The 13,177-nt window shown below is 37.5% G+C and overlaps 1 long non-coding RNA gene across 1 annotated transcript; it reads left to right on the top strand.

Annotated features, from left to right (window-relative positions):
- Positions 1–4,282: 4,282 nt before the first annotated feature.
- LOC146735093 (uncharacterized) lies at positions 4,283–9,225 on the top strand. The gene is made up of 2 exons (XR_014931328.1): positions 4,283–4,338; positions 9,059–9,225. It is a non-coding gene; the product is annotated as an uncharacterized LOC146735093 (long non-coding RNA).
- Positions 9,226–13,177: the final 3,952 nt, after the last annotated feature.

The following is a 13,177-nucleotide window of genomic DNA, read 5'->3' as shown; positions in this document are numbered from 1 at the left end:
CCCGTAATTGGTGGATCATGAACACTACTTATGGTTTGTCTTGGAATATCTACATTTTTGCTGGATTACAATTTAGTAACCCTAATGTTAGTGATAGGTGGGGTTCGCTAGTGACATGTTGTGATTGACAAGCATATTAACACGCCATGACACTCACAATAATATGTATCAGAAACAAAATGACAACTTAATTGCCAGGAATGATCAAACATGCATTCATAAATGACACGACATACCGCTTGACGAAATAATGACTTGCAATTATATTTATTGTGTTTATTCCATGTTTATTCACCTATACCAGCGTTGAGCAGTTGATCATAAAACATAGGAGTTGTAGATACAATTTTGTGTCTTTCGTTGATAGGGTAATTTTAAACAAGAACTGCCAGGGCATTTACTTTTTCTTTATTTATTACCACTTACTCACTCCCCGGAGGGAATGGCAATGGTTACAGATAATATTAAAATTATACAGTATTAATACACTAATAAGGAAGTAATAAAAATAAACTAATATACGAAAACAGAAAAACAAAACAAAACAACTCCGTCTAAAAGAAAAATGCATATTAATCCCGTATTTGTGCTAATTTCAAAGCACTTGTTTATATACTGTGCTACGTAGATGACAATACCATCATTATTTAACAGTGCAGTGAACTGTTCAGGAGGCAGGTTGTGAAAGGAGTCAATCACATCAGCATCTGTATCAAACAGAACACTGCGTCTGTCACTGTATTTGGGACAATGATGAAATGCAATTCATTTTCAATGGCACCTTGGTTACACATGTCACAAACCCTGTTATTGAGTGGAGTACAATTGTGCCCACCAGTCTCAATCTCGAGGGCATGGGCACTCAAACGGAACTAGTTCTCAAAGCCAGACTAGTTCTCAAATCAATGTTTTTGATATTGATGAGATATGATTCCATACCGATAGTGAATTCAAATTTTCTGTAAGTTCTGAGTTTGTTTTTTCCCTCAGACTTTTCACAAATATCACTGTGAATTTCTTCTTTCCAATGGGATGTAAATTAAAGTTTGAGGCTAACTTGATGATTTTTATTTCTGCTGAAGTTAATTAATCACATTTATTAATTAAACATTCCTGTTTAATATTCTTCAGCAAGTTTGTAATTTCCAAATACCACCTGGTTTTTAGGCTTTTATTAACTGAAAAAGCTTCTTTAAGAAAACATTTTTTAGTATTTTGAATGCGGTTGTAATATTTCATTAATTGATTTTTAATAAATATATCCAAAGGGTATCTCCCTAACTCGCTGTAAATTCCCATAATTGGGGTTCTTTGAGAGACTCAAAGAATATATCGGCAGTAATGAACATTAATGTTCTCAACTGGTGATTTGGATGAGAACTCGTCACCCCATACATCACAACCATAAACAAGTATCGGTCGTATTAATTTGTCAAAAAGCGATAGTGACAAGGTTACGGACAAATTGTGTATTGCGCCTAATTTAGTTTTGAGAGAAAACAGTGTATTTTGAGCCATTCTCTTAAGGTGCTTTAGAGTTTCTTTAAATTTTCCATTTTCCCAGATAATTAAATGTTTGACTGTCACAATTTCACTGCCTCCTAGAAAGAATCACTGTCACTGTTTAGACACCTGTTTGATTTGTTAAAAACTATTTTACTTGGTTTACAGTTAATTGTCATTTATTAACATATTCTGACAATTTATCCAGACATGATTGTAGTCCATGCTTTGTTCTAGGGCGAAGGTCATCTGCATAAAGTAGGCAGTTGACAGGCGAATTTTTAAGAATTGGACGATCACAATCAGAATTGAAGCTGATATAAATATAAATCTTCTTTTTCCAGATCAGTGTTAATAAGGGATGTTGACAAATTATTATTATTATTTAGTAAGTGTGTGAAGTAATTTAACCAATCTTTTGGTTGGATATCGCTATTAGAATTAATAGTGTTATCATTGTTTAATTCCCTAAGAATATTCCAGAATTTAAATGAATTTGGTTAGAATGTTCTAACTCATTAAGCTGAGATAATTTACTTTGTTTTTTTTTTATACTTGATAAGATTTTTATTATATTTACATGTTTTAAAGTATTGGCCACGTATATAAGGATCTAAAGGACATTTCTCTAAACTTTTTGAAAGGCTGTGAAGTTCCTTTAGTGTAGACCGACAATCTTGGTTAAACAATTTTTTGCGTTTTTTTTAATTTTGGTGCTATTTTTCTGATGCTTTCATCAGCTATTTTTAATATAACTAAAATATTAGTGTTTATATTCGACTGTTTTTTCTCGCGTCGGTTTTTCTACTTCACTAGTCGGGATATGACGGTACGGTTTTAATTGACCATAAACTTATCTCTGTGTTCATGTTTTAACATGTGTATCGATTTTTCTACTAATTAATATTAGAACAAGTAGTAAGCATCATCGTAACATTATTTTCGTACCTTCTAGCCTGGCGATTGCGACAACATTGGTTATTTGGTCCCTACAAGAGTTACCTTATATTAGTCGTGTTTAATCAATATAGTAACTATAACACAACGATTGGCTTTATAAAAACAAATAATGTAGCAATTTACCAGGAAATGTACAACTTTCGAATGGCATTTGGAATTGCGAAGATTCGAGTAAAAGTAGGATGAAAATGGTTATTTTTAGTTTGTTGCTGGAAATTTATAACAATGAATAAACTTGAATAAGCTTAACGTTTGAAATATCACGGGTTGCATTGACTGTGTAATATATGCATGGGATATGCAATGTAATGTGATGTTTCGTAGATTCTCTATTTGAAGACGTCTGATACACCATTTACAATTAGTATTTATATCTCAATTCACATCCCGCATTGAGGGGCCGCATTTTGCATACAACTTATTTTTAGTTTCGTCTAACCCAGTATACTATCATGATTTATATTTCAGTCAGTTTGACAGTGGTTGCCATGACATATACTGATAAAGGTTAATGACAAGACCAGATGGCGAGCTGGTCGAAATCAACCAAAAACATCTTATGACTCTGCAGTTTTTAAGATACAAGACAGTAGCTGTAATTCTAAACCAATGTTGTGTGCGATTTTAAACTAAGGTAGTATCTTGGTGGAATGTTAGTGCGAGATTATTACCCCATCAATATTAGTTAGCGTTGACAATGTATAGAAATGTTTTCTCTAGACAGCTTGACGAGTAATTAATTGATTATGATGTGTAAAACTTTCATGTGATTGGTTGTTTGTTGGAAGGCAAGGCCTTGGAGTCTCTTATACTGATTGTAATTGGTTAAGGGGTGACAAGAAATAAAGATGGATTTAATGCTGTCTCGGGTGAAAACCAGGGACTTGGCAGAGAATCGTTTTGGGAACATGAACGAAGCTTGTGTGTGTCTTTTGTCAGCCTAGCGTGGAAACGACCGAATCCCGGTTACCTAAGTGAAAGGTTTTTAACCATCAGAAATACCTATCACACGTGGTGGATAACCCTTGGGCATTGTGTTCAACACAAAAATCATCCTGGGAACACTGTATGATTACAAGACAAAAGACATACATGATGGAAGGAATTCGTGAAGTTTTAACGGAACATCTTGGACAAATGACACAAGCCATTGCTGGAGACCAAAGAATGACACAACAAGCGGTAGAAGGAATTCAAGAAGTGGTGGAAGATCTTCAAAATCGTCCAACGCCTGTCAACATGGGAATCGGGCCAGCTCCGTTTAAAGGTAAACAATCAGAGAACGCAACATCCTGGTTACAGAGATTTAATGCGTACGCAGACTTTAACCAACTGCCGAATGATAGAAAAGCGGCAGGATTCAGAATGTTGATGACTGGCCCAGCCGAGATGTGGGTAAATGAATTGCCAGCCCAAGTAAGAGATGATTATGAAGCTTTAACGGCGGCCTTTATTGCATATTTTGAAAACGCCGATTTAGACTGGATACTAGAACAAGAACTGTCTGAGCGAAAGCAAGGGGCCGACGAATCCGTAGAAGATTACGCGGCAAATATCAAGTCGCGTTGTGCCCGACTTCGTAAAACACCCGAAGAACAATTACGTTATTTTCGCGCCGGGCTACGGAATGACATCAAGAGTCAGGTGATTGTCCATCAACCTCAAACCATTGATGAAGCGAGACGAAGAGCCAGACTGAGTGATATAGCTTGTCAGATGCAGGAAGGCGAGAAAAAAAAGAATGGCGCAGATCTATCAGCGATTGAATTCAGCATGGAAAGGTTAGCACAGAAAACTGAACAATTACATGTATTACAACAACATCGACCGCAGTACGTATACAGCCCGCAGCAGTTCCAGGGACCAGAGAGTCAGGTTGGTTCAAACCTAACTTACCAAGGTAGACAATTCAATACAATTCCGATATGTGGCATTTGTAATAAGAAGGGTCATTCAGCAGCCGGCTGTTACAGCCGTGGAAATTATTTCAGTGGAAATTGTTATAATTGTGGCAAAAGGGGTCATAGGGCAAGGGAGTGTCGAAGGGAAGCACAAAAAGGAAATTCGAAAGATATAATTTGTTATAGTTGTGGGGCGAAAGGCCATATTGCTAAAAATTGTGATAACGAAAAACAAGGGGGTAATTTAAACCCAAAAAGTCTATTTTAGTAAGGGCGGAGAATAGACTGACTAGCCATAAGAAAAGAATGGTAGACAGCCCTCTTTTGTGTTCAGCATCAACCGATATCTATAGAAATAATGTAATTAAAGTAAAATTAGATAATGATTATGTATGGGCATTGGTAGACATGGGAGCTGAGATTTCAGTTATTTCAAGAAGTTTCATACGAAACTTTCCAAACTTGAGAAATCGTAAAATATATCCCCCCCTTCGAAGTTCAGCACGTACTGTGAACGGTCAAATAGTTCCGCTCAGGGGTCGAATCTATGTCAGGGCAGAAATAGCGGGTCAAAAAGTGACTATTCCTTTCCACATTGTCGACTATACAAAAAGTAATGTGATAATTGGAGCAGACTTTCTAGCGGAACATCCCGAAAGTTTCATTTGAGACCGAAGTCGCCAATATGGACACAAAATAGTATTACAATTCCTCCCAAGACACAGCAAATTATGACTTGTAAAACTCGATATCATTATCCAAACGGAGTAATTGCAGAAAATAAGTGCGTGAATAATTTATCTAAGTACGGGTTATTGACTGCAAAAGGCATTTTTGAAATACATAAGAATAAAGTGCCAATTAGAGTAATGAATCCGTTAGACACAGAAATTCAAATTCCTCGAGGCATTAAAGTTGGAATGATACAATGTTTGACCCTGGATACTGGCATAATTAACGTCGGCTCAGAGGGGGAGCACTTAAGTTTGAATGAGTTCAAGTACGATGATCACCCTAGTGAAACAGTAAACCCTTTCAATATTGACATGGCGAGGGCAGATTTAAACTCTGAACAAAAAGAAAGGTTAAGGAAATTCCTAAATATGAATGGAGATATATTTGCCGAAATTGCAGGACACATGGGTCACACAAAATTAATCCAACATAGAATAAGATTAGTAGGCGACCCCGACCCAATTAGTTGTCGGCCATACAGGGTCACTCCTCAAAAAAGATCAGAGATTGAAAACCAAATTAATGATATGTTATCTGAAGATATAATTTCACCTTCTGTTTCGGAATGGAGTTTTCCGGTTGTCTTGGTTACGAAACCTGGGGGTGCTTATCGATTCTGTGTCGACTATAGGAAGTTGAATGCAATCACAAAATTAGAACCATATCCCTTACCCTTAATAGTGGATTGTTTTGACTCCTTGGGAATAGCCAAACCCAAATATTTTTCGACGCTTGACCTAAAAAGTGGATATTTCCAATTAGACCTACACCCAGATAGTCGTGAACTCACTACATTTACGACCCATGCTGGGAATTATCAATTTAACCGATGTCCGATGGGGGTCGCTGGGAGTGGACATTCATTTCAACGGCTCATGAATATTGTGCTTAGGGGATTGAATTGGAAAAGTTGTTTAGTTTATCTAGATGATATAATCGTATTTTCCGATACTTTTGAGAAACATTTGGGGGACCTGAATCAAATATTCCAAAGGTTAAGAAAGGCTAACTTAAAACTGAAGTTATCAAAATGTAATTTTGCGTGTAGAGAGGTTAATTATTTAGGTCACGTGATAAGTAAGGACGGTATCAGAGCAGATCCAGAAAAATGTGCAGCCATAAGGGATTTCCCCGTTCCACGTGATGTAAGAAGTTTGAGAGGATTCTTAGGTATTTGTAATTATTATAAAAAGTTAGTGTTCCAATATGCGAAAATAGCCAGGCCTTTGAATACAATGACTAGCAAAAATATTGCGTTTGAATGGACGGAAGAATGTCAACAGGCATTCGAACAGCTGAAAGAAGCGCTAACAAATCCGCCTATATTGGCATACCCCGATTTTGAGAAGCCATTTATATTAAGTTGCGACGCCTCTGGCCAAGCCATCGGTTTTATTTTATCGCAAATACAAGACGGACGTGAGAGAGTTATTGCGTATGGCGGGCGGGCGTTGACCCCGGCAGAGCGTAATTATCCTATAACACAATTAGAGGCTTTGGCCGTAGTGGTAGGAATTAAATACTTCGACCCGTATTTAAGGCACGCAAAGTTCAAGGTAATAACAGATCACTCAAGTTTAAAGTATATATTTGGGTTAGTAAGACCTAAGGGCCGAATCGGAAGGTGGGTCATTGCCCTACAACAGTATGATTTTGAAGTTCACCAAAACGCGGATGCATTGTCTAGACGTACCTATGAGGGGCCCCAAACGATCACAGAATTAGAGGACGATGATTTGATTGGAATAGTATCCTTAGTGACTGATAAAGTCCAACCGGAAATTAATAATGAAGGAACAGTAGACGTATATTGTGAAGAAAATGTAGTCGGTGGAACGCCTGCAGAAACAGGCTGGTGTAATGTTAGCGAAATGCAACGAGCCGACCCAGAGATAAGCCAAATAATAGATTATTTAATAAACGGGACCCTACCGCCTGAACCGCGCAAGGCGCGAATATTAGCATATACTAGAGACGAATATGTTATGGAGAATGGAAAATTATATCACCTCTGGTTCCCCAAGGGTAAATTTAGTAAAGAACAGGATTGCGTAAAACAGTTAGTCATTCCGCATAAATTAAGAAATCGCGTTTTAGAACAATTTCACAATGAAGTAACGGCAGGTCATTTTGGGTTTGCAAGAACTTATGCTTCAATCAGGCAGCGTTATTATTGGCCAAAAATGGCTTCTGAAATCCATAGTTGGGTGTCTACGTGTGTAGATTGCGCCACTAGGAAATCTCCTAAACTACGCTCCAAGGCCCCCTTGATACCGTTAAAAATAGAAGCCCCTTGGCATAGGGTCGGAGTTGATTTTATTGGGCCCATGCATAAAACTCGGGCGGGAAATCGGTATATTATTGTGTTTACTGATTATTTTACGAAATGGGCCGAGGCGTTCGCGACGGAAAACATGAATGCTCGAACAACAGCTAGGATTCTATTTGATGAAATTATATGCAGGTACGGAGCACCAAGATGTCTCTTGTCAGACAGGGGTCAAAATTTCTTGTCGGAAGTAATCAAAGCGACCTGCCAAATGTTTGGAATCAGAAAAGCAAACACGACGCCGTATAATCCACAATGTAACGCGAATACGGAACGTTTTAATCAAACATTAATTCAAATATTAAGTATGTTTTGCGACTCTAGACAGGAAGATTGGGATGTATTTATACCGGCCGCGTTATTTGCGTATAGAGTAACTAAACAGGAAACGATTCAAGAAACACCGTTTTACTTAACATATGGGAGACGGGCGACGTTGCCAATAGACACAGTGTTATTAGAACCAGAACAAGAGAATAAAGTACCCCGAGATTATGCGGAATTACTGAAGGAAAAATTAAAGGTTGCCCATGAGACTGCTTTAAAATGCATTGAGGCTAATCAAGAAAAAATGAAATATTATTTTGACAGGAGAGCGAAAGAAAGTACGTTCCAAGTTGGGGATATTGTTTATTTGTACACGCCTAAAGCAACATCGGGATTGAGTAAAAAACTAGAACATCGGTGGCACGGCCCATATCGCACGTTCGAAAAAGTATCTCCCGTGAACTTTCGATTGCAACGCGTATGCGATGGGAAAATATTTAAAAATATAGTTCATGTAAACAGACTGAAACGCGGAGCTTTACGCGAAGAACAAAATGAAGGAGATATATTTGAGGAAGCCCCTGAGTTTGAAATCGTGAATGCTGATGAGAGGGGTACGGAAATGCAAAGTGAACCCCCGTCCACTCAAACGGAAATTCCTGGAGAAAATGTTCCTAATTTAGATGATATACCCGAAGGAGAAAATGATTCGGTAGGGCCCAGAGACACAGAGATGAATAGTAAGAATAGCGGATATTTTGGTATCGAAAAGATTATTAAGGGTAGGCTAAGGAACGGTAGAAAAGAGTATCTTATTAAATGGGTGGGGTACCCAAAAGATCAAAATTCTTGGGAATGTTATGAGAATTTAAACGAACAGGCGAGATTATTTTTAGAAGACCATCCGATACCCCTTATGGGATCGACAAGAGCGAATAAAAGAAGGCGGGAAAAGTTGATTAATGGTTTAGAAGTATATTAAAAAGAGATTAGTGTGTGACAAGACGAGTGTTATTTAGACCCTGGGACGCACATCATCCATTACTAACGATAATACTTAACGAATTCATTCATACGAGATCATTTCTCAAGGAGCGTGGAAAGAATCCATGATAAAGCCTAAGTTTAAATTACATGGAAGTGTTATGTCCGCACTATAGCTACGTACGGGTTTGGTGTTGGGGGTCACACTTTCATGAAGACGCCGGGCGGTGACGCCATGGACAATTTGATGAGAACATAGGAAACGCTTTAGGTGGGTACTTAATTCTACCATTCGACCACGCAAATTGAGAATTGGCCACGAATTTTTCATTTATCATGTGTCATACCCCTTTCTTTTCATTTCATTACTAATTTATAGTGCGTCTCCCGAGAAATTGATGTCAAGATGAGAATAGCGTTGATATTTATTAGTGTATTACTGGTCGTACGATGGAAACCGTCTGTGCAGATGAGAGATTATGTTCTGCGCCCCAATTATGGAGTATTGTTTGAACGGGTAGCAAACATCGATAACAGCCTAACGTACTGGCATCATACGTTCGCAATACCTTATTTAGATATTCCTATGATGAGTGTGAATGAGTCATTATGTTCGAACGAAACAGTTCACCTCATTCCGAAGTTTTGTGAGGAATACGGGGAAACTTTGAAGTTAGTCGAACAACAGAATAAGTTCTATATGTATCATATTTCGAGAGATGAACGAGCAATTCGTGTGTTATTTCCAAAGATAGAGAAAAAGAATTTGGGGAATGAACGGCAGAAAAGGGGATTATTAGACTTTGTAGGGAAGGTATCGAAATCTTTATTTGGAACGGCCACGTCGAATGACGTAAATATTTTGAGACGGCATGTAGCGGCATTGGAAAGTTCCACCGAGGTTATGATAGATCAAATTGTTGCGTACGAAGATGATTTAAACTCATATGTTTTCACAACGAATAAAAGAATAGGGAATGCTCTGAATGGGATTAAGGAAAATCATGAGGCCATTTATTCGATCGTATCTGATTTATCGCAATGGAGAAAGCGCTTGAACAGAATGGAACTAAATCAAGAGGCGTTAGAAAAAGAATTAAATTATGAACGGCGATCCACACATTTAATGTTTCGATATGCTATTCAACGCCTACAAGCGTTACAGTTACTTGAAAGGGAGACACAACGTAGGGTGGGTTCGATTGACGTGTTATTACAAGAAAGGTTACCTTTGCAGTTGGTAGGACCGAGAGTGTTAGGGGATGCTTTAAGGGCAGTGCGAAAGAAGCTACGAAAGAAATATCCTAATTTTGATATAGCATACACGAATTTGAATTATTATTACCATAATGCGAGAGTGACATTTCGGCGTACAGACAATAATGTGTACATAAAGGTTGGAATCCCCATTACTATAAAAAACAACATATTCGAAGTGTATAAAGTGATAGTCATGCCTATGCCCCTCCCTTATAATTTAGGTGATAAACCTCAGCATTTCGACAATAATACAGCAAAGAACGGGCGCACGAAGGTAACGTCAGTTGCAGAGTATTTTGGGGTTAATGAAGATGAAACTTACTACATTGAAATGAGTGCAGACCAAATTTCGTCTTGTACTGGTCTGACAGTAAAAGATTGTCCCTCTGTGATTACCATGATAAATATGCGTAAGTCGTCGTGTACGAAGGCCTTGTTCTATGATAATAAAGAGGAAATTCATAACACATGTAAAATAGATTTAATACTCAACCCAGTATACGACCCTAAGATTCTCGAAATCGGACAGGGGAATATTTTGGTAAATAGCAATGATACTAAATGGTTAATAGCATGCGGGGATAAAAGCCCTGAGCCTATTGAAGGTTGTACAATGTGTATAATTAAATTGCCCTGTGGATGCGCTATAAATTCCGACAATCTCTATATATCGCCATTGTTAACCAGTTGCACAGAAGACGAGGCCCCCACGTTTCTGCATCCGGTAAATTTGCCATTTTTAATACCCTTTTATGACCCAGAAGATTTGACAGAAATTACGGGGAAATCGATGTATGAAAACCCGTGGCGAGTACAACTCCCTAACATCACCATTAACAGAGGGAATTTCGAGGAAATTGTACGTTCTGATGCACGTTTGGTGGTAGATTTAAACAGAACGGCAGATTTATTAAGGAAAAATAAACCAATTTATTATTCTAAAGTAGACAAATTATTTAGCAACATTACGGATGAAACCCCTGCCTTACCGTTTTTGGAAGTCAAAACTATTACTATAATTGAAACCATTCTAGCTATTATAAGCACAGGGTCACTGATTTTGTCAGTATATACAGTTTGTAAGGTGAGAACTTTGAGCATATTGATTGCAACCCTTCCCAGGGCCCGGGCTAAAACGTTATATTTGCCAGTAGACGAGTTAATTACGGACCACCCCTTGCGAGATTTGAAGAGTTCCATGATCCAACTTCGAAATGAAACGTTAATTCTGATTTTAATGTGTTCAGGATTCTTATTAATATTGGCGGTTATTCGATTGTGCAAGTGTTATCGTAATCGCTCTATAATGTATCGTGCACCTAAATTGCCCCGTACTAAGTTAATTTTAGAGATATCCAATGACAAGCTGTATGTCTTGGTAAATGTTATGACCCTGTACGTGTCTCCGAGCCATTTGGCCTTTGCAAAGCGACCCGTGATCGAGAATTTAACAGTTGAACGTGGTATAATTTCGTCCGTGTTGAATATCGAATGGGGTGATTTAAAATACAAATTTCATGGTTTAGAACGTGTAATTCCTTTGCCCAAAGCCGTTAAGATACCAAAGTGGAAAGATAGTAAGTGCGTGGCTGTGGAAGGGGTAGGGAATCATTATAGATTATTGGTAGGTCTATCTGAAGTATATACCGAGATTCCCAGTGATATTACTAGTATGCAGTAGATAGGGAACCCAATACTGAATAATTGGGATAGCAAGTGAAGTGCTGGCACCTCTCCTTGATAGAGTAGGATATTCGAAAATATAACCAATGTATTTAACCTCATAATCTTTTTATTTAAATATATATAACTATTGTATTTTAGAATCATAACAGTAGTGTTTAAATTTATAGCTTTTTATTTGAAATTATAATTACCATATGTAATCATTGTATTTACTCATTTGAAACTATGTATTTTGTTATATTAGAGTGTATTTTACTTGCTTAACGATTGTTGATGTATTTGACGTGTGAAATATAAATGTGATGACATCCTTAGTATTGGAACGGTATGTTCGGAGAACATGCAGAATGTAAAACAGGGGGTTGTATCATGATTTATATTTCAGTCAGTTTGACAGTGGTTGCCATGACATATACTGATAAAGGTTAATGACAAGACCAGATGGCGAGCTGGTCGAAATCAACCAAAAACATCTTATGACTCTGCAGTTTTTAAGATACAAGACAGTAGCTGTAATTCTAAACCAATGTTGTGTGCGATTTTAAACTAAGGTAGTATCTTGGTGGAATGTTAGTGCGAGATTATTACCCCATCAATATTAGTTAGCGTTGACAATGTATAGAAATGTTTTCTCTAGACAGCTTGACGAGTAATTAATTGATTATGATGTGTAAAACTTTCATGTGATTGGTTGTTTGTTGGAAGGCAAGGCCTTGGAGTCTCTTATACTGATTGTAATTGGTTAAGGGGTGACAAGAAATAAAGATGGATTTAATGCTGTCTCGGGTGAAAACCAGGGACTTGGCAGAGAATCGTTTTGGGAACATGAACGAAGCTTGTGTGTGTCTTTTGTCAGCCTAGCGTGGAAACGACCGAATCCCGGTTACCTAAGTGAAAGGTTTTTAACCATCAGAAATACCTATCACAATACACACAGTGCATCTGTAAAGCTGTATCATGATTTATAAACAAGGATAATTAATTCAATTGTCTCAACGCAACAGTGAGAAGTGCATGTATATACACGTGTACCTAATATTGTTACACTCATGTGTGTGAATATTCATTCTCATCAACTGAAATGGATAGACATTTCATTTGTCATATTTGATTGTCTAGTTACAGGGATATTGTAGAAAATTGGAAATTTGGCGATCATTTTGTTTATGCAAATTAGACCATTAAAAAATCAAAATATCGCTTGGGAACCGGGTTTTCAGCATGTCAAAAGTATGGTAAAATCACTACCATAGAAATTATGCTAAAAAGTTCACCCCTTGATGCCGCTACTATCAATATATCGTGCAAATGGCACAAGCCTACCTTCGGATCGACTGTCACACAACACATTAATTATTAAAGGCAAACAACATAATGCTCCCAGATGACTCTTTGGCTTCAATAGTCAAGTGTCGTATATAAAATATCTTCAGTTCATCACAGGATTGTGGTAACAACGTAACAGGCAAATCATATCAAATTAAATGTCTGGAATCTCTTGATTGTATATTACTAGAAATGTAATCTATGGAATTCAGTGTTTAATAATTCT

This window comes from Saccoglossus kowalevskii, chromosome 13, assembly GCF_978046115.1.
Source record: "Saccoglossus kowalevskii chromosome 13, keSacKowa6.1, whole genome shotgun sequence".
NCBI lineage: Eukaryota > Metazoa > Hemichordata > Enteropneusta > Harrimaniidae > Saccoglossus > Saccoglossus kowalevskii.
This window is presented reverse-complemented; position numbering and strand designations above follow the sequence as displayed.